Source organism: Symphalangus syndactylus, chromosome 4, assembly GCF_028878055.3.
Source record: "Symphalangus syndactylus isolate Jambi chromosome 4, NHGRI_mSymSyn1-v2.1_pri, whole genome shotgun sequence".
In the NCBI taxonomy this organism is placed as follows: Eukaryota; Metazoa; Chordata; class Mammalia; order Primates; family Hylobatidae; genus Symphalangus; species Symphalangus syndactylus.
In genome coordinates, this window is record NC_072426.2 from 110,360,193 (window position 1) to 110,386,390 (window position 26,198).

The 26,198-nt window shown below is 33.2% G+C and overlaps 1 long non-coding RNA gene across 1 annotated transcript in view; it reads right to left on the reverse strand.

Annotated features, from left to right (window-relative positions):
- Positions 1–23,144, reverse strand: part of LOC134736419 (uncharacterized) — a 73,281-nt gene extending 50,137 nt beyond the window's left edge. Inside the window, exon 1 of the long non-coding RNA XR_010120424.1 lies at positions 22,928–23,144. This is a non-coding gene — a long non-coding RNA (uncharacterized lncRNA). The remainder of the gene's footprint in view (positions 1–22,927) is intronic.
- Positions 23,145–26,198: the final 3,054 nt, after the last annotated feature.

Sequence of the window (26,198 nt, forward strand, 5' to 3'; positions counted from 1 at the left end):
AGTCTTAGTCATATTTTCTATTCTGTTACTATTAATTGATTTTTCTCCTGGTTATTGGTCTCATTTTCTTTCCTCCTTGTATGCTTGCTTTTTTTCTTTTTTAAGAATTACAATTTTTTATTCCTTTTATATCTACTGTCTTTTTATCTTCTCAGACAGGTGCTGTGGATGATATACTGCAGTGAGACTACAAAACCTTTAAAGTTTTAATTTCATAAGAAGTTAAATTATTGACACATTATTTTCATACTCTCGGACTTGGTTTTGTTCTTTGTGGGAGCTATTTGTGTATTTGCTTTTGTTTTCCTGCTTTTTAAACCTGGGTATGGTTTTTTAATTCAAAGATAGTCTCTTCTCCCAAGTTTTGACATGTCTACAATCTCAACTGGATGTCCACGTTCAGCAAGGTTTCTACCATCTGGCTCGGCTTTAACTCCAGTGTCTTTCAGGACTTTTCAGACTATGTTACTTCTCTCAGTTCTTAGCTACCTTGCAGCAGTTACTTTCCCACAGCCTCCAGAGGAATCTCCACATGTGCAAATTATCTTCAAGTCACGAACATATGGAACTCTCTGCAAATTTTGAGATCTCTCAGCACTCCCTCATTTCCAGTAACCTGCCCTACTAAAATTTCAACCACTTCAGTTGCCCTGAACTCCATTTGTCTTCAGCTCAGTGAGGCTGCTGTACTTTCACTGGAGTCCAATTTATTGTATTTGGTGAAAAAGGTTTCCCCAGCCAGAAAGCCTAAGTGAGAGTTGTGCTAACTTTGTTTGTTCTCCTTTTCTCAAAATCACAAGCTTTCTTTAAAAAAATTTGTCTCATGTCTTTTTCTGTAATTTAATTAATGTTTAAAGTGAGAAAAGCAATTTGGTCCTAGGTAACATAACATATATGAGATAAATTTTTAATTTTCCTATTTTAAATAAACATGTCTATGTTTACACCACTTTCAAAATAAACATATAAGTTAAAGATTCACAATAATTTTGAAAAATAATTATTTTTAGTAACTATCTTAAGTTTATTATTTATTTGCATAAAAATAAATTGGATAAATATTTTAATCAAATTACATTAATGCCTCTAGATAGAGAGCATGTGATTTGGTTAGATTTAATCTTTAAAATGTCAGCATCCAAATACGGCATCAATTCTTACTAAATATTATAAATAATATAAACTAAATATATTTATATATATTAAATACTCAAATAATACTCCTAACCACAAAATTAACCCAACGATGACTTCTTTTCCAAAACATTGCAATGTGTCAATACCTTTAAATTGCTTAAAATTTAATGAATGAATCTAATTGAGTATACTTCTACCAACGATATTTTTACAAGTGATAGGTAAAACATTTGTCATTTTGAGCTTGGGCCAACTGGCAAGTCATTTTTATATCATATTGGCTGTTTCTAGGCATTTTTTTTTACGATTTTAACCAAGAGTGAGTCAAACTATATTGCTCAATTTATACAGTAGTAATGTGAAAATCATTATTACAGATGGAAAAACTCACGAACAAGGATAATTATTTTCTAAAGTCACAGGTAGATACAGCAATAGTAACAATAACTATGACTTGTAGACTAATATTTAGTATGTAAACAGAGTACTCTATTTTTAAAAAATATAATTAGAGGGCAGGCACTGCATTGCTCAGTATATTCTCAAAGCTAAGTGGCAGTTTGATAAGAGTTGCATTAAAGTAAAGGTCAAATAATGATGACAAGATTCCTCCCATTTCACTTTGCCACAGTTTGATATAAGCTGAGATTTATGCGATGTCATTAACCATCAATCAATCACCCATGCAATAACAAATAAAGAGATGAAGTGGCTAAGTAAATATGTCTTTTTAAAAATACAGGTAAAGAAAAGAAATAACATCAGCTACTAGGCTCTACAAAGAGAATAAGCAACTCAAATACTGTTTTATTTGAAGCCCTTGTATTTAAGGAAACCAAGTATTGCCTATTTTTCTTTCTCTTGGATGATACATAACTATTTTAGTTCCTAGAATAGTTTTGTTAAAATACTGCAGTATCAGTTAATTTTGTTTCTTAAGAAGACCTGAAAGAGGTTTTTGGTTTGTTTGTTTGTTTGTTTGTTTGTTTTTTATCCTTATGTAGTTCTTATCTTACTGGTAGTCTTTGAATAGCTATCCTATAAATATTATTGGTTTCATAACATTTTAGGTACTTATTTTTAATTCAGTATCTTTGTTATTAAAGCAAGTCAATTTAGATGAGTTGAAGAAAATGATAATAGTAATGATTTTAAAATTTGCTAATGGTTTTCAGCCTACAGCATACACGCAAAACACTTATAAAAACATATGCTTAAAATCTCTATGGGGAAAATGTTTTAACGTCTTTATTCTAAGTAAATACAGATAAACTTAACAGAAGTAATCATTCTGGCACAAAGGCAGAGATGTAGGTTGGCATGAGGACATGTGAAAAGATTAGCAGGAGATGAAAGTAGTAGAGAAACTGAACAACATTATAACGATAGTGCATCAAATCATACCCAGTAAGAGCTACACCAACCTTTAAGGAGGAAGAATTGCAAGTTAATGTCAAAAACATAGTGTAATTTTTGTATGTATGTAAAAATTTTATTTACATGTAAATAAAAATGCAAAAAATGTCACAGCATAGTATATATTATTTTCTATAGTATAGATAATTTTACAAATTGTTTTTAACTTTAAAATATTTCATGTTAAAATTTATCTACTTTGTGTATTTGAAAAGACAGGTACATATGCTTGATGGAGCTATGTGATAATTACAATCTAGTACGAGAGGCAGCACAGGAGAATAGTTTGACTTTCTTTTTTTTTTTTTAAATAGAAAGTATTTTTTAAAATTACACTTTAAGTTCTAGGGTACATGTACACAACGAGCAGGTTTGTTACATACGTATACATGTGCCATGTTGGTGTGAATACCTTGACTTTTGACTGGATCCTTCTACATTTAGATACTAAAGGAAACCCAGAGTAGGTCCCTAGAACGTGCAGATGCTGATTTGTGAGATGCTGCCTTCTAAGGCCCATAAACACATACTCACACCAAAATTGTTAAAAAGAGAACAGATGCTTTAAAACAACCATAACAAGGAAACAGTTTCACATTTTTAATCATTTTAATGGCACTTAAAATGTAGTGTAATGACACAAGTGATGTGTAATGATACAGGCCTATACTTCACTATATTCTTTTTTTAAAATTTTCTCAAGCCCCTGTGTTTTTAAGACCCTTTTGTCACATATATTTCTAAGAAAATAATAGTTTTATTTCAACCACATAATTGGATATTCAAAAAGAAATGTGATCATTTCTACACCCAGACTTTTATGTCTGGATATTACACAGAAAAATGATAACAACGTGTCTTGCCTTGAGAAAAAAAATGCAGAAAGCAAATCGTTTTTATTTTGATGTTATTCTTGGCAAGCAATATAAAAGTATATGTGTATTTGTATTCAAACGTGAAATATACCAGAAAGAACAAAATCTGATTTCAGAAGTCTTTGATTGCTGGTCAAAAATAATTTTTTTAAAGGAGTGTAACTAGCAACTATTAATCACTTTCTCAAAATGTAGTGAGATTGTTCCTAGTTTTGTGTGTTTTTTTTTTTGCATTTTCTCACAAATGTTTATCAAAATCACCCTTTAAAGAACCTTTCAGTTGTATGCCTTAATGAAAATAGCTTCCTTTTCTTATCTATTGTTTTAAAAATAAGAAGCAACAAAAAACTAAATAAATTTTTAAAATCTTTCTATTAAAGCTCACAACGGTATCAAATAATTCAAAATAGCTTGTCAAGGGCTATCGTATTTCACTTGTTACTCTCTATAAACCTTGGAAAGCTTTAAGAGAGAAAACACTGCACTGCATTTTTGAACCCTTTACTAAACATCTGTTCCCTAATATTTTATATCAGCCACTGAATTAGCTTCTTGAACTGCAAAAAAATGGTAAAAAGTCACGGTTTCTTTACCCAAGGAATTGGCAGTACTTTCACAGTCAACTGAGAGGACAGAAATATGAGTCATTACTGTAAAAGAGAAGGAATGCAACATTGGTGTGAATGAAACACAATACAGGAGCATAGTAGAACAGGTTTTAAAACATGATATAAAAAGACCTACTTTTAAACAAACTATATATACCTATACCTACGTTTATTCAGGAATATAATCTTTAGTAATAATTTTAATAAGGAACAGTTATAATTAACTTTATTTCAAAGTTCATAATCTAGAAAAATATTCTTTTAAATGAATGAGGAGAACGTGTTGTATTCACAAGAGAGGATATTTTTTAAGTTTTCAAGAAATATTGGTATGTTCTCCACATGATCACTGTCATATACAGTCCCAGTGCCATTAAAACTTTGTACCCCAGAAACACTGTTAACTTACATAGCTGGAACTCAAGGAATCTATATCTATGGATATTTGTTTTATGTTTGAACATGGTACAGCTTGTGATAGCTAAAATCAGAAGAATTCGCTATAGGTGTATCCTGTTGTTGTGCAAACAAAACTACAGGTGGCTTATTGGCTGATTTTCCTCATCATATGGCTACTTTACCTAGACCTTTCTTCTAAAACATTGAAAGTTACAATATACCATATGATCATTCACATAGTAAATACCAGTAAAAAAATCTTATGCCTCTGTTTTGCCAACACTTGCTTTGTAAATGCATTTTTTTCTCAAAATTTAGATTAAAATGGAATTTTTATATGACTATCATTTATAGTTTTTTAATTATGTTTCTTCTATTCCCCTGAACACCGTCTAGTATTTAATTACATTAATATATAAAATATCCAGATCTCATTTCAGAGCAAGATAGAGTGATTTTGGAAATTTTGACAGCTTTTCATTTTTTATTCCCCTGCACTATTTTTTGAAGGAGCTGGCCATGCCTGAATATAGGTGGGAAATTGCCCATCATCTCATTGATCCATTCTTTTCATCTTCCTTACTATTTTCAAGCAACATATTTCACAGTGACCAATATTAATTTTTCATGATTTAAAAGAGGATATATATATATATATATATATAATGTTTTTCTTTAATTTTATTTTTGTAATAATGAGAGTTTTTTCCTTCTTTTACTTTGATTCTTGGCAACAGTGTTATAAAACAACGCTATTACTAGAGCAATTAATTTATTCATAGGTAGCTTGTGTAAATATAAAGTTTCATTCTTTCATAAAAATATATTGTTAAACATAGAACAAATAAGTATAGTGTGAGCTTAAGGTGAAGTGAGCTGGTTTGCATAATGTATTTTTTTTGGCTATGGATTATAGAATTTCACACTTATGAGAGTTTGAATAACCTACAAGTCACTAGTGTCTATGTTTTTCATAAGATGGTGTTTGAGGTAATAAAATCCTCCCTATAAATTGAGTGTTAGAAGTCTGATCGATATTCACTTAACAGGAAAAATGCCCACATATTATTAGCATCTCTTGTGACATCACTTGTTACTGAGCTGTAAGCTACATAAGGTAGTTTATAATCACACAGCTACAAGGTACCAAAGATATGTGATTAGCCATGAAAATCAGCTTTCTCACCACCAAATGCCACTCTAGTTATGGAAGGTCACACAAACAGAACGTACAGAGTTGATTATCTCAGGCTGGGTAACATATTAATAAACTTGTCAAGGTCAAAACTATGACTGTAACTTAAAAATAAACCCTATATTTTATTTTTCTATGTCTAAATGAGATTATTTACTAAAATTTCAAAATCAGCCTTCCTTAGTTTGACTTCATGTACTTTTTATATAGTTGTAAAAAAGAAATAAGAAAAACAGAAAGAATAAGAAACAGAGAAAGAAGACAAGGAGAAAAAGAAATCCACCAAGAATCTAGCAAGTTTAATGTGCTATTAATGTTCTCATTTGTTTTTACTTGCAACAACCATCAGCTACTAAACAAAGATATACAAACTTATAAAAACAAACACAACACAATGTATCAACTACAAATTAAACTCTATGCTAATAAATCACAACCTAAAGAGTAGCACTCTCTTCTATTTACAATTTTCTTCAAAGGATCACAAAGGCTTTATTAAAAAGAACAAAACCAACCTTCAACTTATTGAATTATGATTATTTTCTAGGGACTACTTTAGGTGTGGAAATACAAAAGAAAACAAGATCTGGGGCCTTTTGAGCCCTACATTCTAGTAAGGAAAATAACAAACTAATAAGTTGATAAAAAATTAAATATATTACTTGCTAATGTTGATTAGTGCAATAGAAAAAATAAGAGAATATAGATAGGAAAAATGACAAGGGGAGGCAGGGGTTGCAATTATATTTAAGATGATCAGAAACCTCATGTACTTTCACTGCTATGATGACATTTGTACCAAGACTGAAAGAAGAGAAGCAAGCAATCCTTGAAAATCTTTCGGGCCAGAGTATTTTCGTGAATACAAAAGCTTGAGCCAGGCCTGGAAAAAACTTGGCTGCCTCTAGGAACAGCAGCAATCTTGTGTGCTAGGAGTGAAATAGCCACAGAGGGAGCTTGGTGAGGAGTTCAGGAAGGTAAGGAACAGGAAGTTTGCGTAGGACTTTACTTCCCTCTCTAACAACCCAGGCTTTATGTGTGTAGAGATACATTCTGAATAACAATCAAAAACATTCTGAGACATTCAAGACCAATAGTTACTAAGATGACATCTCATCTTTTAAAGTGGTCATAGCAGCTGGCATTGACTAGTCATTTAATCTATTAATGTTATTGGATTAATCATGTTTCAGTGCTCAGAAAAAATGACTGCCACTTATCAATGGCCTTTTGGTAATTTTATCTAACTTTACCAAAAAAAAGAGGGAGAGAGAAAACTTTTTACTTTAAAATATGAAAAAAGTATGAGTAGTTGTCTGTATTCTCTAATATATATTTCAACACTGTTGCAAAAAAACTTGTTCCAGATAAGCTTTTAATGAAGATGAATTTATTTCTATAACTACTTGTGGTTGTACACATGGCTTCAACTTTCTTGGCTTCTATTTTTTTTTTTTTTTTACTTTTTATCTGTAAAACGATACAGTTGAAGTAGAAAATTTATAAGTTTCTTTTTATGCTTTAAAATATTAGGATTTTAAAATGAAAATTATATTTTAAGATAGCACACGTATTACAGAATGTGTTTGAAAGGGCAGACCAGATTACTAATCTTCTGTAAAACTAATATAAATATTATATACTCATGTATGAATATGGAGTGAAAATAAAAGAAACATATGAAGCATACAGAAAACCCTTTTTTCTTCTTTCTTTTTAAATCACCAGTGAGGAGAGTTCTTTCAGCTACTTTCAATTTGAAACCATTTATTTCAAGCAACCAAAGAGCTATGCTGCCACCTACTGACCATACGATTAGCATCCATAAGCCTGCAATTCCTTAGAAAGGAAGAGTAATAAATATTTAGAGTCCTCACTTTCAAAAATCAGGATTATGAAATGTCTATTCATTTAAAACAATGCATTAGTGAAATGCTATTTATATCATTGTATTTATTGTAAACCACAACAACACTACTTTTCAGGTGATCTTTGTTGATAATGCAATGCACTTCTCATGGCCTTTCTAGGAGGAAAATATCATTGGTATTTTGATCAATGTTCCAGTATGAGTTCACTGTAACAGAAATAATGTATTTTTTCGATTCCTAGAAATAAAAGCATTTAGTTTTAGAAGCCAACATATAAACTACCTTTAAAAAAGAAAAATTCCATAGTTAGCCTTGGTGAATGACTAGCTATATTAAAAGTAGTTTGAGCACTGATGTTGCTTAAAAAGCTTGACACTTAAAGCGCTTTCATTTAGAAACATTAGCACCTAAATATTTTACAGAGCTGCCAAGAAAGTAGCCTTTTGCTTATCCCATAAGACTTTCCTTTTTTTTTTTTTCCAGAAAAGTCATAGCAGTGTGTGCATTTTTAGGTGTTTTCTTGCTATTATACACTAGCAGTGAATCACGTTGAATGAACTGATGCAGTGTAATCCCCATCTTGTTAATTGTGTGATAATGCAGTCCTTTGACATGATTCTTATCCTTTCAAAAGTTGTCACATTCAAAACAAGCACTTTTTAAAAACAAATAAAAACTCTTAATTTTGATAAGGCAATAGAAAACACAAAGAATGAGAGAAAAATAGTGAATCAGGCCTTTAAGACATTTAAACTAGAGTAATTTGTATTCTGGGCTTGGTTCCAAAATTAAGATCTTGATGTGTGTGCTTTCTGACTTTGATTTGAAACACAAATTGTAGAAATTGGAAAGGGAAAGGGTGCATCACATAATTTTGATGCCTGCTTTCTGAGCAAAGCCACTCTGAGAGAGCCTGAGTACTTTGAACAACCTAGCTTTAATGTTTCCACCCCTGAATCCTTAATCAAATAGATTGCCTCATCAGAAAGATTTTTTGGAACACTAGCTTAAACTTTAATTTTCCTTTAACAAAGCAAACTCCCACATTTTTCCCAAATATGTTTCATGCTCTGCATGATACTTAAACCTTTGGTAAGAATTACATCACTTCTCATTTTGTGTTACTATATACAGATATTTTTTCTTATTCATTTCTCTTTTTCATGGTTCGTTCTCTTTCTTTCTTTCCTTTCTTTCTCTTTCTTTCTTTTTCTTTCTTTTTCTTTCTTTCTTTCTATTTCCTTCCTTCCTTCCTTTTCTTCTGTGTTCTCTTAAATTTCCTTTTGTATATATCCATATTCTAAGAAATCAAACCACCAAATCTACAGAAGCAAACGGTTACCTCTCTTTCATTTTTATATTCAACAACATTGATTAAAACCCACGGAATATGTCTTACAACTTAAACATCATTTTAAACCTAGCATTTTAAAAATAATTTTGTCCGTGTTTGAGGGCTAGAGGACATTGGAATAGCACCCTTTAGTATACTTATCTTTTATTCTGTCTCTGAATTTTCCCTGAACTATAGGGAAAAGATTCTTTTCAAAATATGTTCTGGTTATGATTCAGAGAACAAAATGTGGATTATCCAAATAACATGCTTTAGTTTTTTATTAACTGGAAGGTGTATGTCTTTAACATTATTGTGACTTTAAGAAAACAATTACATTATTTGAATGCTCATGCAATTATTGAAATTAATCTAATATAATGTGTTTTTCATTTTTACAAAGGCTTCAAAAATATTTTGTTGCATCTATAATATACCATTAATTTTGAGTACCATAATTAAACTTTTATTTATATACTACTATAAATATGGATATAATATTATAATATAAAGTATTTTATGCATTTTAATTGATTTCATAGGATGATCTTCATAAAAGGGATCACTGATTTAAAAGATATTCGACATTTTACGATTTTTGTAATTTTTTCAAAATTTAGGTTAAGTCATCATGTACCAAGCAAAACACTTGGGTTCTGTCGTTGCTAAATAAAGAACCAGGGAGGGGCTAATTAGCTACTTTATAGAAAGTAAAAGTCACACCTCTGGAGCAGCTTTCAGGGTAGCTGTGTTAGCCAAGGAAGGTGTTTCTCTTTGGAGGCTTCTGTTAGCTCATAAATCTACAGCTTGAGGAGGAAAGTTTTTCAGCCCTTCTTTTTTCTGGAAGGGTAGAGATAGCCCTGAACTATATGTGGTAGTGATTTGGGGGTGCAGGCGCAGGGAAGTGCTGGATAAAGTAGGGCAAGGTCCCTGGTGAAGGCTCCACCCTCGGGCCTGTGCCCAGGGACCTAAGTGAGGACAGGCACTTCTGTTTTAGCGCCCAAGTGTTGCATTTTCCAAGACCACTTTGGCCTGCCATACTCCCCATCCTTTGCTTATAAAAACTCTGAGACCCTAGAAGGCACACACACAGGTGGCTGGATGGCAAGAGGAACACAGTGGCAGAAGAACACACCGACAGATGCCGGCAGGCCATCGACTGAGGAATGACATGCACGCCCAGGGAAATTCGGCCAAGGGCAGTCAGAGGACAGCCCAGCTGCTGAATGGCCTGGCTCCAGGGAAAGACCACTTTCCCATTCCATCCCCCTTCTTGCTTTGTATCCATTTTCTGAGAGCTGCTTCCACCACTCAATAAAAAACCTTGCACCCGTCCACCAAGCTCACGTGTGCTCTAATTTTTCGAGTACACTAAGGAGAGAACCAGGGATACAGAAAGCCCTCTGTCCTTGCAATAAGGCAGAGGGTCTAATTGAGTTGATTAACACAAGCTGCCTGTGGATGGCTAAGCTGGGCGTGGGGCTTCAGGAGCTGTAAACACTCAACCCTAGATGCTGCGCTTCCCATACCTGCCCGTCTGCATGCTCCCTTAGGAGTTTGAACTGCCGGGCGCCAAAGAAGTGAGCCACAACCCCCATCACACGTCCTGTGAGGGGGATAGGAGAAAATGTTTCCCATTTCAGTATGTATAATACAAGCCATATTAAGTAAAAAGAATAAAAATATTAGATTATTTGTTTGGTTTGTAATCCTATGGACTTCAAATGGGGATTTAAATTTAATCTAAAAGAAAATGAAAGTGTTAAATCTGGTGAGATGTGTAATCTGAGAATAATGATAACCTAAAGCCTTGTTGGGTTGAGTTTAATGCATTTCCTAAATTGGTTGTAGTTCAAATATTGATACATTTGCTATAGGCTTGAATTAAAAAGATTTTAGTCAGGAATTAAAATATTTTAATTAATAAATATGTATTATACACATATCAAGACATTCTAATTAACTACTGCAAAGCAAAGCAGCAGATAATTGAATCAATCTGTGTTTCTTTTTATTAGTTCTATGGTAAAGGAATTATTCAGTTAAGAACTTTGTGTTTTCACAACTATCACGTAATTGAAGCACATGAAGACCTAAACAGATACCTCTAATGTTCATCACATTATATATGTGTATTGGATAAATTCTAAAAATTGAATAATATGACTAATGTAGTATAAAGAGAAATAAAATATAATCAATGTTTCAAATGTTATAAATATGTTAAATATCATTTAGTATATACACAATGATTAAAATTTAATCATTCTATATGTTGGATAATAACACGAGTATAGTATCTCCTTCCATTCCACTACCATTATAACATTTTTCACTTATCATGTTGTTATAACTTTAATTTGTCATTGTTGATGCAGAACACAAATTGAGAACATGAAGTATATGTGACTGTTTGTATACAAATATTCAGAGGAATGAATCAGTTATCAAGGGATCATGTAAAACAAACGAACAAAATGATGTTTAAGGACCACAGAGGTTGAGTATGTTTGGTGACCCCTTTGCTTGCTAAATTCAGTTACAAAGCTTTTTCAATATTAAAAAATAAGGTTTTGAGCAGTAAATGGTTTATAAAATATCACCGGAATGCATTCATCTAATCTTAAACTTTAATACTTCTTTTTTAAGTTTAATGCTTTTGGAAGTTTATTTACATATGTATTTTAAGAATCTGGAAAGACACTTGGGAGAATTGTAAATGGAAGAGAGACAAGAACACCCACACTTGATGGCATAGAGTTGTTCATGCCTCTATTTCTCCCTATTAAAATAGGGCTTATCAGCCCGGAGTGGCGGCTCACACGTGTAATCCCAGCACTTTGGGAGGCCAAGGTGGGCAGATCACTTGAGGCAGGAGTTCGAGACCAGCATGGCCAACATGATGAAATCCTATCTCTACTAAAAATACAAAAATTAGCCAAGCCTGGTGGTGTGTGCCTGTAATCCCAACTACTTGGGAGGCTGAGGCATGAGAATCCTTTGAACCTAGGAGGTGGAGGCTGCAGTGAGCCAATGTTGTGCCACTGCACTCTAGCCTGGACAACAGAGTGAGACTCTGTCTCAGAAAAATACATAAAAAAATAAAAATGAAACAAAATAGGGCTCATTGAGGGCAGAAGCTGGGTTTTATCCATCTTTTGCTTTTTCATAACATATCACCTGATGCATTAAAGCTGCTTATTACTGTTCACTGAGGCAAGACAAAGTAGGAAGGGAGGAAGGGAGGTGGGGAAAAAGATAAAGAACTGAAGAAATGGTTAAGAGCCCTATGTAGTTAAGTCAATTTTATTTTCACAATTTTAAGACAAAAGCTGTTAAATAAAATTAGAATATCTACCAGGTGAGATAATTCTTAAACGATAATTTATAGCCTTAACTTTCACACACAGTTTTCCAAAGACTAACTTTATCTTGGGTTTAAAGTTACTTCAAATTTCCCAAACCTATCATACCACTATTGAGTAAAATATGAGGAAGACAAAATTCCATTTAAATTATCCTTACTCTTTTAACAAATATAGTTTAATTCTAAGTGAACTAAAGTTCTGATGGCCTGCAAATTTCTCGATCTGCTTCTGGTAGTTATAATCGGGTAAAAATAACCTTTTTTTTCCATACCATTTAGTGCCTGCCCTGGGATTGAATTGAAGATGAGTCACTTGTCTGCTTCAAACTTCTCCAAATGACCCTATGTATCCTTCAATGGAAATCTTCCCAAGAGGTCTCAGTTCTCTCTGTCATTATGTTTATGGAAACCCTCGATGTAAATAATTTGGGTGAAAATAATAAAGAGATTATTTTCTTTACTCCATAGCATAGTAATTATAAAAATACAGATAATTAATGGAAGGGATCATTCACATGACACTTAGTCTTAATTTTGCATTAAGCACAGAAAAAAAAATGGTTTTACAAAGAGAAAAATTACCCTCAGGTGATCTCTCTAATCTCATTTAGTTATTCAATAGCTGCTATTGTTAGTAAAAAGAAAAACTGACAGAGTATTTGAGGGCCAAGATTGTCCCAAAATGTGTTAAAAACCCCTCTACTCAAAATAGGTAAGATTGTTTATCCTATTGAGGAATTGCAAAAAAATATAAATAATGTCAACTTTTTCCCTAAGGGAAAATGTCAAAGGCATCGTTTCTATGTTTAGGTTATTGACAATCCAGTTGGAATGATAGATCACACACATGCACATCGACACAGAAACTTTTTACACTGATACAACTTCTCAGGGGCATAAGCATTGTAATGTTAGAATTGGGATGAGAAAAGGGGAGGGAAAGCAGTAAATGAAGATTCTTTCATCCACACCAGCTTCTCAGAGTTCTTGAAATTAAGACTGGACAGAAAGGCAGATTAGAGTAGCCAAGGATACTTTTGATGTGGGAAGGAGGAGGAATACAGAGTCCTTGGGTGGCTCTACTCCACAAGTCAGCATTTTACTATGTGCTGACTTACACAGAATTCCTTTATCTTACTGTATTATAAAATTTTATTTTAAGTTCTGTGGTACATGTGCGGGATGTGCAGAAGTTATGTATGTTACATACATAAACTTGTGCCATGGTGGTTTGCTGCACCTATCAACTCATCACCTAGGTATTAAGCCCTGCGTGCATTAGCTATTTTTCCTGATGCTCTCTCTCCACCACCCCCATAACCAGCCCCACGCACTCCCCCACTACCAACAGGCCGGTGTGTATTGTTCCCCTCCCTGTGTCTGTGTGTTCTCATTGTTCACCTCCCACTTATGAGTGAGAACATGCAGTGTTTGGTTTTCTTTCCCTGTGTTGGTTTGCTGAGGATGATGGCTCCCAGCTTTATCCATGTCTCTGCAAAGGACACGATCTCATTCCTTTTTATGGCTGAATAGTTTTCCATGGTGTATATGTGCCACATTTTCTTTATCCAGTCTATCATTGATGGACATTTGGGTTGATTCCATGTCTTTACTATTGTGAATAGTTCTGCAATGAACATATGCATGCGTGTATCTTTATAATAAAAAGATTTATATTTCTTTGGGTAAATACCCAGTAATTGGATTGCTGGGTCAAATGGTATTTCTGGTTCTAGGTCTTTGAGAAATCGCCACACTGTCTTCTACAATGGTTGAACTAATTTACATTCCCAGCAACAATGTGAAAGCATTCATATCTCTCTGCATCCTCACCAGCATCTGTTGTTTCTTGACTTTTTAATAACTGCCATTCTCATTGGCGTGAAATGATATCTCATTGTGGTTTTGGTTTGCATTTCTCTAATGATCAGTGATGTTGAGCTTTATTTCATACATTTGTTGGTTGCATAAATGTCTTCTTTTGAGAAGTATCTGTTCATGTTTTTTGCCCACTTTTTAATGGAGTTATCTGTTTTTTTCTTGTACATTTGTTTAAGTTTCTTATAGGCTCAATATTAGATCTTTGTCACATTGATGGGTTGCAAAAATTTTCTCCCATTCTGTAGGTTGTCTGTTCACTCTGATAATAGTTTCTTTTGCTGTGCAGAAGCTCTTTAGTTTAATTAGATCCCACTTGTCAATTTTTCTGTTGCAATTGCTTTTGACATTTTTTCATAATGAAATCTTTGCCCAGGCCTATGTCTTGAATGGCATTGCCTAGATTTTCTTCTAGAGTTTTTATAGTCTTAGATTTTACATTTAAGCCTTTAATCCATCATGAGTTAATATCTTACTGTATTTAATTTCAGTTGTTTATATTTGAGAAAAAACATAAACAACCTCTAGGCAGATTTTTTATGTATACATCAGTTGTTATTAAGTATATTTTACAAAAGGAGAAAGGGATTTTTTTTCTAATTAGTTTAAAATAAATTAAGTAACTCAAATTATGCCTTCCTGTGTTACAGTGAGTGTTTTAAAAAACATCTAGGTGTGCATTATTTTACTCAAAATACTTGGGAAAACTTATGTCACAGCCAAAAAATTTGAAGCATATTCAACACATTGAACACTAGAGGTTTTGCAGACTCCACTTACTTATTGGGGTTGATCTTCATTCTAAAATGACTATGTTTTTTATATTAATGAATGCATTAATCAGAGCATATTTGTATATAACATCAATAAACCATGTTTTTTTGAGACAGGGTCTCACTCTTTCACCCAGGTTAGAGTGTAGTAGTGTGCTCATAGCTCACTGTCATACTGAAGTCCTGGACTGCTGGGCTCAAGTAGTCCTCCTGCCTCAGCCTCCCAAGTAGTTGAGACTACAGGCATGAGCTAGCATGCCTGGCTAATTAATTTTTTTTTTTTTTAGAAATGGGGTCTTGCTGTGTTGCCCAGGCTAGTCTTGAACTCTTGGACTTGGGTGATCCACCTGCCTTGGACTCCCAAGGCATTAGTATTACAGGTGTGAGCCACAGTGCCCAGCCATAATAAACAAAAAACTAAATGTCAACAAATACACAAATCAGAAATAACCATCAAATATCTCATCAAACAGAGGAATTATGCAGATAATATAACCACTGCAGGGTTATCTAGGTCATCTAATCATAGCCCATGTTTTCCTGCTTCTTGGTCTATGATATTGTTTATTTCTTTATGGAGTAATTGAAATAATTTGAATAGTTTTATTTGGTGCTTCTCTATAGAGATAGTATTGCATTTCCAGCAGATTTTACTTTCAGAAAATCGTGAGCTGAATATCTAATTTTATTTGTACTTAATAGCTTTCATCTTCTTGCATGTAGTTGTGCTTTCTTTATTGTTTTTCATTATTTTCACTCCAGATTTACCTGCATGGTGGGGTCCACTAGGAACAGTTTCTTGTGAATTACACAAATATTAATTGATTTCTGTTCAAATGCCTCAGGTATATGTTGTCAAAAAGTGAAATATCTTTTCATATTTTAATGAATATAAACAGTAGATAATATATCCATTGTGGAACATTAATAAAATCAATTTTTGATACTTCTTAAATTAAGAGGAAAAAATAAAAATTCAAATAACCTAATTTTTTTCATAGGGGATATGGACATAAAAATCAGCTTGTTTTTGCATTTTGGAAAAACACTGAAGAATGGGTTATAAGAGAATCCTGCATTGCATACATTATGTAACAGTAGATTACATGTTTTCTTTTTCTATGCCACCCTCACTGTTCAGAACAGTTTGTTTATGGGAGGCCTCATTAATGGTTTTTTACAGCTGACCCCTGCTGTAGAGGGTATTACCACTCCACAGGTTTCTATCACACAATTTTCCAGGTATGTCAAAAGCATATGTCAGAGCAGAAAGGGCAGAGATAAACCTTAGGGATTCTAAAGAGTGACACCTGGCTGGAATTCAATTTGTCAGGAAATGTAAAGCTCTGTTGCAATGCACCAAGAAGCTTGGGTTAGCTTAAAACGACTCATTTGCCAGAGTTTAAAATTAACACTAAGGACCCTCTGTGACAGTGTTTAAACTCTGTACAAACATAATACTGAAATATTTAAACCCAGTGCAAATTATGTTTTGATTCAAGACAATGAATATGCTTAATTAAACTGGCACTGAAAATGCAAATACTTCAGCTAGTTTCACATTAACGTTAAAACCCTGGGAATTATATTGTACGTTTCTAATCTTTCATAATGATGGAATTCAAAATGTTATTGTTGTGTTTATAAAGGAGTCCATTTTTAGGCAGCATATTCATTATGAGACAATAGTTACACATCTAATTCCACAGTAGGGAATGGATTCAATGGTTCAATATTGTATATAATAATAGATTTTATTACAAACGTCAATATGACATAATATGGGATTCTAAAATCTGAAGTCATACAAAAGAGAAAGTATCACAAGTATGTGATATTTTAAATTATATTTTAGCAGATACCGTAGGCAACTTATTTTGATAATAAAGTAAATTGCCATTCTCATTAAACTAAAAGCAGTGTTCCTTTTAGGGAAAAAATGTTATGCTTTATCTAAGAAGGAACAATAAACAAAAACAAAAACAAAACACATTGATTTTCTGAAGTATGTGTGTAAATGTGTTTAAATTATTGATAGATCCACATTTCCTTGAAAATCCACTTGATTTTATTTCTGAGTTTTGCAATTAAAGAAAATAGATAAAAATGAACAGAAAAATAAACATACACTCAAGATAATCTTATTTTGTGAAGGTGGTTGTGGGATAAGGTAGAAAAAAGGAGATGATGAATAAATATAAACACTGCAGATACAAATTGCCTCACTTCCAAAATAGCAATTCCAATTAAATATTTTTAAATATCAACAGATTCCACCAGCATTTAAACCTATTTTTAAAATTCAACAAAAGATAACTAAACTTCAACTTACAGAATTTTAAATAAATTTGCTGGCATTGATTTTCTAATATTGATTAAGAGATACCAAGTTATTATATTTTTTATACCAAATTGTTAAGCAAAGTGATGTCAACATTAGATCAAGAAAAGATGAAACTACTTTACGTAAAATGGTAAGAATTATTTGTTTTTTGGCAAATAGTTCCTTCCATTCCATTGGTTGCCTTTTCACTCTGTTGATGGGTTCTTTCACTGTGCAGAGGTTTTTTAGCTTGATCTCGCCCCACTTGTCTACGTTTGCTTTTATTGCTTGTGCTTTTGATGTTGTATCCATGAAATCATTTCAAAGACCAATGTCATGGAGTTTTCCCCGTTTCTTTCTACGAGTTTTCTAGTTTCAGCTTTTATATTTAATTATTTTATTCATTTGAGTTGATTTCTGCATACAGTAGAAGGATCTAATTTCTACCCTTCTATTGTGGGAGGTAGCCTCTAATATAACCCCCAATAATCTCTGCCTACTTGTAATCACACCTTTGTGTTTCCTCCCCTTGAGTATGACCTAGGCCTATTGATAAAGCAAAACTGATGAGGTAGCTTTTCTAAGATTGGGTTATAAAAAGAGACTGACTTTAGGCTTTGATACCCCCTCCTGTTCACTTAGAAGGAAGTCAGCTGCCATGTTTTAATCTGTGCTGTAGAGAGGCCTTCATGACAAGGAATTAAGACAGACCTTCAACAAACCACTAGCAAGGCAAATCCTCTTCCAGTCAAGTCTTCAAATGAGATGACAGCCCCAGCCTACACCATGATTCGCAGCCTTCTTAGAGACCTCAAGATAAGTCAGACTTGAATTCCTTACTCATTAAAATTGTGAAAAAATGAATACTCATTATTTTAAGCCCCTAAATTTTGGGAATAATTTCTTATGTATGAATAGATATCTAAAACAACCTTGTTTACCCTGATATCTCATACAGAACTTGTCAATCAGTGAACAAAGATTAGAGTCCACAATGGGTGTTCAAAGGAAATTTGAGAGTTAATTTCTGCCATTGAATTAATTAACTGAGATCTGCTATTTAATCTGTTGCTGCTGATTATTGGTGACCATGGGAAGCTGGTGCTAGAGACACATATAAATCATAATGTGTGTCATTTCATGTTTTACTTTAATTGTCAAAAACTTAATATGGTATTATAAGATCCTTATATTAGACACAGGTTAATTGTATTTTTTAGTCTACAGTATACCATCTTTGAAAATCAGCCCTAGGTACACAAATATTCTGAAAATCAAAATTGTATTTCTTTTTTTCCTATTGCTGACTTGCAAGCTTCCCCTGTTCCCAAACTGATAAAGATCAAGTAGATATAAATATAGGTATAGATATAAAATCTTCTACTTTCATATTTAACAAGCATTTACTGAATACCTCAAATATACCTGCTATCTACTGACTGACAAACACAGAGTCAAAGAAGATTCTTTAGAACTTCTCAGGTGCCACAAAGTTTCACTGGAAAGAAGAGGTCTGGGAAGGTTAGGAAGGGGGACTGTTGTGGCAAAAACTCCCACTGCTTTGAAAACAAGATTTGAAAATTATGGGCATGGCCACGTTCACAAACACATACAAACATACAAACACATCCCTCAATCCTAGTTAGAAATGACTAGGAAAATGTTAGTCCTGATCACGATCTGCTTCCATACCATCCAGCCATTTATTTATCTCTGTATCAAATCAAGATAAACTGAAGTGGCCCTGGGGCTTAAGTGTTTTCACTTACGTGTGATAACATATCAAGTGCCCATAAGAGGACAGAGAGCTTGCTCACTCTCTTTTTATCATGTGAAGATACAATGAGAAATTGGCAGTCTGCAGCCTGGAAAAGGGCCCTCACCAGAACACAGCCATGCTGGCACACTGATCTTGAACTTCCATTATTCAGAACTGTGGGAAATGAATTTCTGTTTGTTTATAAGCCATGAAGTCTGTGGTACTTTTGTTATAGCAGAACAAACTAATATTCTACAGTATTTAAAATTCTTTGCACAAGACTGAGATTCTCTTTCTTGTTGTCGTATGCCATCCTATAAAATGTATTTCCAGTGATTTCACTGAAGGTTAAAATAACTTATCTTACTACAGCAATAGGGTTTAATCCTAGCCTATTTAATCATTAATTCACGTAGACTGTATTTCCTAAGATTCCATAAAAGGTATGCTGGGCAACATTACTAGTAATTCTTATTAAAATGTGTTTTTATAATGTAAAAGAATCAATCAGAAAGACATAAATTTTTAAATGTATATGCACCAAACAACAGAGCCCAAAAATACGTACAGCAAAAACTTACAGAACTAAAAAAGTAGACAAATCCATTAATTTGTCTCCAATTCCCCCTTTTGGCAATTGTTATAATTATTAAACAGAAAATCAGCAAGGATACGGAAGAAATGAATTACACAAACAACCACCAGAATCTAGTTGACATATAGAACACTCCGGGCAACACAGGTAAATAAAGAATTTTTTATCAAGCACCTACAGGACATTCGCCAAGGTGGACCATATCAGGGCCATGAAACAAACCTGAAAAAACTTAAAGAACTAAAATTATGTACGGTATATTCTCTGGCCATAAAGGAATCAAGCTAGAAACAATTAAAAGACAAGAAAGAAGCCTCCAAACATGAAAATGAACAAAACACTTCTAAATAAGTCATGAATGCAAGAAAAAGTGTCAAAATAAGTTTTAAAAAACATAATTGAATGAAAACAAAGATAGAACACATCAAAATATGTCGAATATAGGTAACATAGTACTAAGAGGGATATTTTAAACATTCGCATTCAAGACAAAGAAAGGTCTTAAATTAATAACTTATATTCAACCTTCAGGAGAAAGAAAGAAGCACAAAACAAACAAAGCAAGCTGAATGAAGGAAATTATAATTGTGAAAATCAATAAAAATGACCAGAGAAAAACAATAAAAAGATCAATGAAACTAAAAGCTAGTTCTTCACAAAACCAAAAAAATTGACAAATGTCAGGAAGATAGAGGTAAAAAGAGAGAAGACTCAAGTTGCCAATAGTGGGAAGGTAACCAGGAATATCCATTAGAGACTCTGCAGATATTAAAAAGATAATGAGAGATTACTTTAAGTTACCTTATGCCATAAATTACACAATTTAGAAGAAATGGCCTTAGGATCACACACTGCTAAGACTTAGCAAGATAAAAGAGATATTCTGAATAGTCTTACAACAACTTAAAAATGGAATTTTTAAAAATTAAACTCCTCCTCCAAAAAACTCTAAGCAAGATGATTTCACTGGAGAATTCTGTCAAATAATTAACATAATTTTAGACAATGTCTTCTAGAAAATAGACAATGAGAAACACTTTCTAACTCATTTTATGAATCCAGTATTAGCCCAATAACAAAGGTAGACAGTACAAAAATTAAATTATAGATGAATATCTCTTATGATCTTAGGAAAAAATAATTCTAAACAGAATGTTATCAAATTTAATCCAGTAACTTATGAAAAAATTATATCCCAATATCAAATGGGATTTATTCCAGGTATATAAGGCTGGTTTAATTTTAAAAAGTAATACACCACATCAACTCTTTAAGAGAGAAGTTGTATAATCACATCAACTGATACATAAAAAGCATTTGGCAAAATCTAGCACCCATTTTTAATAAAAACCAAAGCAAATAAATATGAACAGAATTTCCTATGTTTATATTTTCCCTAAATTCATATTTTGAAGTCCTAACTCCAGTACCTCAGAATATGACTTTTTTTGGAAACAAGGTATTTAAATGCATAAGTTTAAATGAGGTCACTGGGGTGAGCCCTAAGGCAATATGACTAGTGTCATTATAAGAAGAGAAAACGAGTGCACAGGCACACACAGAGGAAAGACCACATGAAGACATAGAGAAAAGACAGCCATCTATAAGCCAAGAAGAAAGACTTCAGAGAAAGAGGCCTACAGACCCTTTATCTTGAGCTTCTAGCCTCCAGAACTGTAAGAACATAAATTTCTGTTGTTTATACCATCCAGACTGTGGTGCTTTGTTATGACAGTCCTGGCAAATTAATAAACTTCCTCAATTTGATTAAGGAGCACCTAGAAAGAATCTACAGGTAACATCATAGTTAACGTTGAAAAGCTAAATGCTTTTTCACTAAATTTATGAGCAAAGCAAGGATGTTGACTTTCACCACTCTCTTATTAAACGTGGTGCTGGAAGTTCTAACCAGCACCATAAAGCAAGAAAAGAAAAAAAAGGTGTATCGATTGATAAGAAAGAAATTCTACAAAAAATGTCTTAGAACTAAGAAGTGAGTTCAGCAAGGCTGAGTGATATATCAATATATGAAAATAAATAACATTTCTATACACTAAAAATAAATATGTGAGGGCTGAAATTAAAAAGAAAACACTAAAAATTGCTTTAAGGAAAGTGAAACATTCAGATAGAAACCAAACAAAATATCTATAGGATTTATACTCTGGAAATTACAAAATTCTGATGAAAGAAATCAAAGAAGATCCAAATAAATGTAGAGACAGTTCACATTTGTAAATTTGAAGACTAATAGTAAAGGTGTTAAATCATTCCAATTCACCTATAGATTAAATGCAATTCCTTTCAAATTCCTAGTAAGGAGTTATGTAGCCTAGAAAACCTTATCCTGAGATTTACATGGGAAGACAAAAAACCTAGAAAGGCTAAAACATATTTTTATATATGTGAACTAAATGAGAGGAATAACTGTTATCTGATAATAGGTCCTACTACATGGAATCTGAATGAAGACTGTGGTATTAGTGGAGAGAGGATCACTTAGATCAATGAAGCAGGATAGAGAACTGGAATAAAACAGGATAGAGAACTGGAATAAAACCAATAAATATGTGCCTAGTGGAAGTGAACAAAAAATGGAAAGGCAATTCAGCAGGAGAGGTGTAGTCTTTTCAACAACCGGTGTTAAAGCATTTGAACAGTCATAGGCAAAAAAAAAAAAAAAAAAAAAACAAAAAACCTTGAACCTAAATATCACACATTATTTCAAAACTCGACTATAATGAATTATGAATTTAAATTCAAAACCTGAAATTGTAAAACGTTTCCAAAAATGCATAGGAGAAACTCTTTGGGACTTAGGTGAAAAGGTCTTAGACTTTTCTAAGTCTATAAAAGAAAAATTTGATAATTAGATTTTACAAAAATTAAAAACTTTTTCTCTGTGAATTACCTTGTGGAGAGAGTAAAAATGAGCTACGGACAGAAGAAAACAAAACAGAAACACCTCAATAGCCACATATATAAAATAAGAATTGTATTTAGAATATGTAAAGATATCTAGTCAACAAAAACAACAAAATGATTCAATTAGAAAACAGGCAAAAGATAAAACAGATATTTAACTGAAGGGGGTATGCAGATAGCAGATAAACACATGAAAATATATCCAACATTGTTAATCATCAGAAAAATGCAAATTAAAATGATACTAATATTTACTTCACACCTATTAAAATGGTTGAAATAAAAAATAGTGATTGCATCAGATGCTATCTAGAATGTGGAAGGCCTAGAGCTGTGATACACTGTTGGTTGGAGTGTAAAGTAAGACAGCCATTCTCCAAATTATATATAACAGTTAAAAAATGTCTGCATACCCTATGATCAATCAACTGTATTCTTGATCATTCTTCCAAGAGAAATGAAAACGTACTCACCTGAGGCCGGGCGCGGTGGCTCTCGCCTGTAATCCCAGCACTTTGGGAGGCCGAGGCGGGTGGATCACGAGGTCAGGAGATGGACACCACGGTGAAACCCCGTCTCTACTAAAAATACAAAAAAAAAAAAAAATTAGCTGGGCGCGGTGGCGGGCGCCTGTAGTCCCAGCTACTCGGGTGGCTGAGGCAGGAGAATGGCGTGGACCCGGGAGGAGAAGCTTGCAGTGAGCCGAGATCACGCCACTGCACTCCAGCCTGGGCGACAGCCAGACTCCGTCTCAAAAAAAAGAAAAAAAAAAAAAAAGAAAACATGCTCACCTGAAAATCTGTACACCAATGTTCACTGCAGCTTTAAGTTTAATACTCCAAATACAGAAACAACAAATATGTCATTCAATGGATAAATACGTTAAATACACTGTAGTTCATCCCTACCATGGAATATTAGTCTCAAAAAGGAAAATTTGAATGGATTTTAAGGAAACTATTCTCAGTGAAAAAATAGTCTCCAAAGGTTGTATATGATTGCATTTATATAACAATCTTAAAATTATAGAGATAGAGAAGAGATTAGTGATTGTCAAGTGTTAGGGAGAGGCAGAGTAAGGGAGGAGGATAGCTGTCACTATAAAAGGGTAACAAGCAGAAGCTCTGTGATAGAACTATCCTGTGTCTTGACTATGGTGATGGTCACACAAATGTAAGATAAAATGTTTTAGCACTAAATACACACACTGGTGAATCCTGAATAAGCTTTGGTGACAGTAGCCATGTCCATTTCCTGCTTGTGATATTACTGTGTACTATAGTTATATAAGATGTCACAATGGGGAAAACTGGGTGAACTGGGTGATGGTTATACAGAATTTCTCTAACTTACTTCTTCAAACAACATGTTAATTATAATGACCTAAAATAAAAAGTAAAATAGTATCTTTAACAATAATTAGAATTTAGTGAGCATAAACATAATAGCTGTTTACAAGTGCAGTGCTAAGCTCTTAAAAATATCATAATTTTTTATTGTTGCAAGAGCTGTATGACACAGGCACATGCTATCAAAATCTGCTTTACAAATAGAAACATTGGTGTTTTGAAAGATAATAAAATTTGCCTAAGAGGATATAGCTTAAGAGTAAGAAAGAGGAATGTAAACTCATGTTAAGAGGACAGAGAGGTCCTTGACTATAACACCTTTCTGTTTTTTTAAAAAAGCAAGTTTATTATCTTATATGTCCTTTATATTTATACTTGGCATAATTGTGGCACTAAATCTATAAATATTTATAAGTAAATGAATGCAGTTATTAAACCATCAAATTTTATTCTCTGAAAGCATGGATGTAATGGTGTAAGGGGAAGAATAAACTCTCAATTCCGTCAAGTCATGTAATTTGGAAAACTAAATGCAAATCTCAGCTTCAGTTTCATGATTTCCTGACTAGAGAAATGGATGCTTCATATATCTTTTAAATTCTGTCTCTCAAATATCAGATGTCTCAAGCAAGTTTTTGGCATCACAGTTAATTTATGATTGACATTTTTAATGAGTGTCTGAAATGCCAATATTTTGTGTTGTTGATAAAACGATCCATATGTTTTACATTTCAAACACTCAGGCAGCTGAATTGACATTCTGTTGTGAAATGTTAAGTTCCTAATATGATTTCACATCCAGGCAGTAGGCTAACCCATTTCCATAAGGAACTTAGAATATGTTCAAGATTTCATTCCTGTTTTCATCTGAGACTTGGCGTTTTTAAGTACCTAGAATGTGCAAAGACAAATGCTGCAAATAGGTTGATCTTTATCAAGAATTGCAAATGCTATGTAGAAGAATTAACATTACTTGATAGTACAGGAGATTGAGCCAGTAATTTCATACTGGAGAGCTTAGGAGATCTTCAGTCACTGGCACTTTTAATAGGGACTTGTTGCTTGATTGTAAGCTTTCCAGGCAAGAACTGTCAGCTTCAGGAGGGCAGGAAGTTGGTGTGTTTCCTTCATCAAACTATTTCCAACATTGAAAACAGTGCTTGGCATATAGTGAGAGGCACTTTATCAACAAAGCAGTTGAAAAATAATCTGGCAGATTTAATAGGCAAGCACATTTAAATTTTTTATCCAATTATCGTATACCAATCCCTATTGCTGTGTTTATTTGAACTGCATCCCAATTAGCTTGGAATTAACATTCATATATTGTCTTCTCTCATTATTAAACTTTGGCTCAAATGCCTGAATATAGTATTTCAGATTTTTTTCAACTTCCTTTTCAAACTCTCTTAATAATACCATAACTCCATTTCCTAGAATTTTCTAATTTATCTTTTGGTTTAAACATAGCAGAAGATAAAAAAATAATTTTTCTCAAGATGTCTTTTAAGATTGAGAACACAAAAAATCACCTGTGCTTCTCCCATTCAAAATTTAATTCCATATTTTTCCTTCTTTAGAATAGCACAGATTAATACATTTCCCCCTTACTAATCAACTTAAATTTGAAAAAAGATAATTTGCCAAAATTTAACACCAGAACATATATCTTTTTTAATCACACACAAAAAATAATTTTTTAAAATAGAAACACTATTTTCGAATTTGAAAAGGTATCTCTTACAGGAAACTCTTCTGTCCTGCAAATGGTCTTTCTGTCCTGCAAATGGACCAGACACAAATCAATAATGTCTATTAGTGGCATTGTCTTCCAAGTTTTGCTATACATGATCCATCTCTTTTGTCACACTTTTTGTTTTTCTATATCAGGATGGAAATGTCACTGCAAATAATTCATTGTCTCACTTTCCGATATTAAAAGTTGAGTCGAAGTATTTCATTCATTCATTTACTCATTTGCCTAAAATATGCTGAGTTAGATAATTAGACTATAAGAATAATTTAGACAATTATGGTTTCTAACAAAAAGGATTTAATGGTGTCCTTCTTGATCTGTAAGAGTTCATAACTATGGCAAACTTTCTTTCTTTTTTTTTTTTTTTTTGAGACGTAGTCTTGCTCTGTTGCCCAGCCTGGAGTGCAGTGGTGCCATCTTGGCTCAATGCAACCTCCGGCTCCTGAGTTCAAGCAATTCTCCTGCCTCAGTCTCCCAAGTAACTGAGATTACAGGTGTGCACCACCACACCTGGCTAATTTTTATATTTTTAGTAGAGATGGGGTTTCACTGTGTTGGCCCAGCTGGTCGCAAACTCCTGACCTTTGGTGATCCACCAGCTTTGGCTTCCCAAAGTGCTGGCATTACAGACATGAGCTA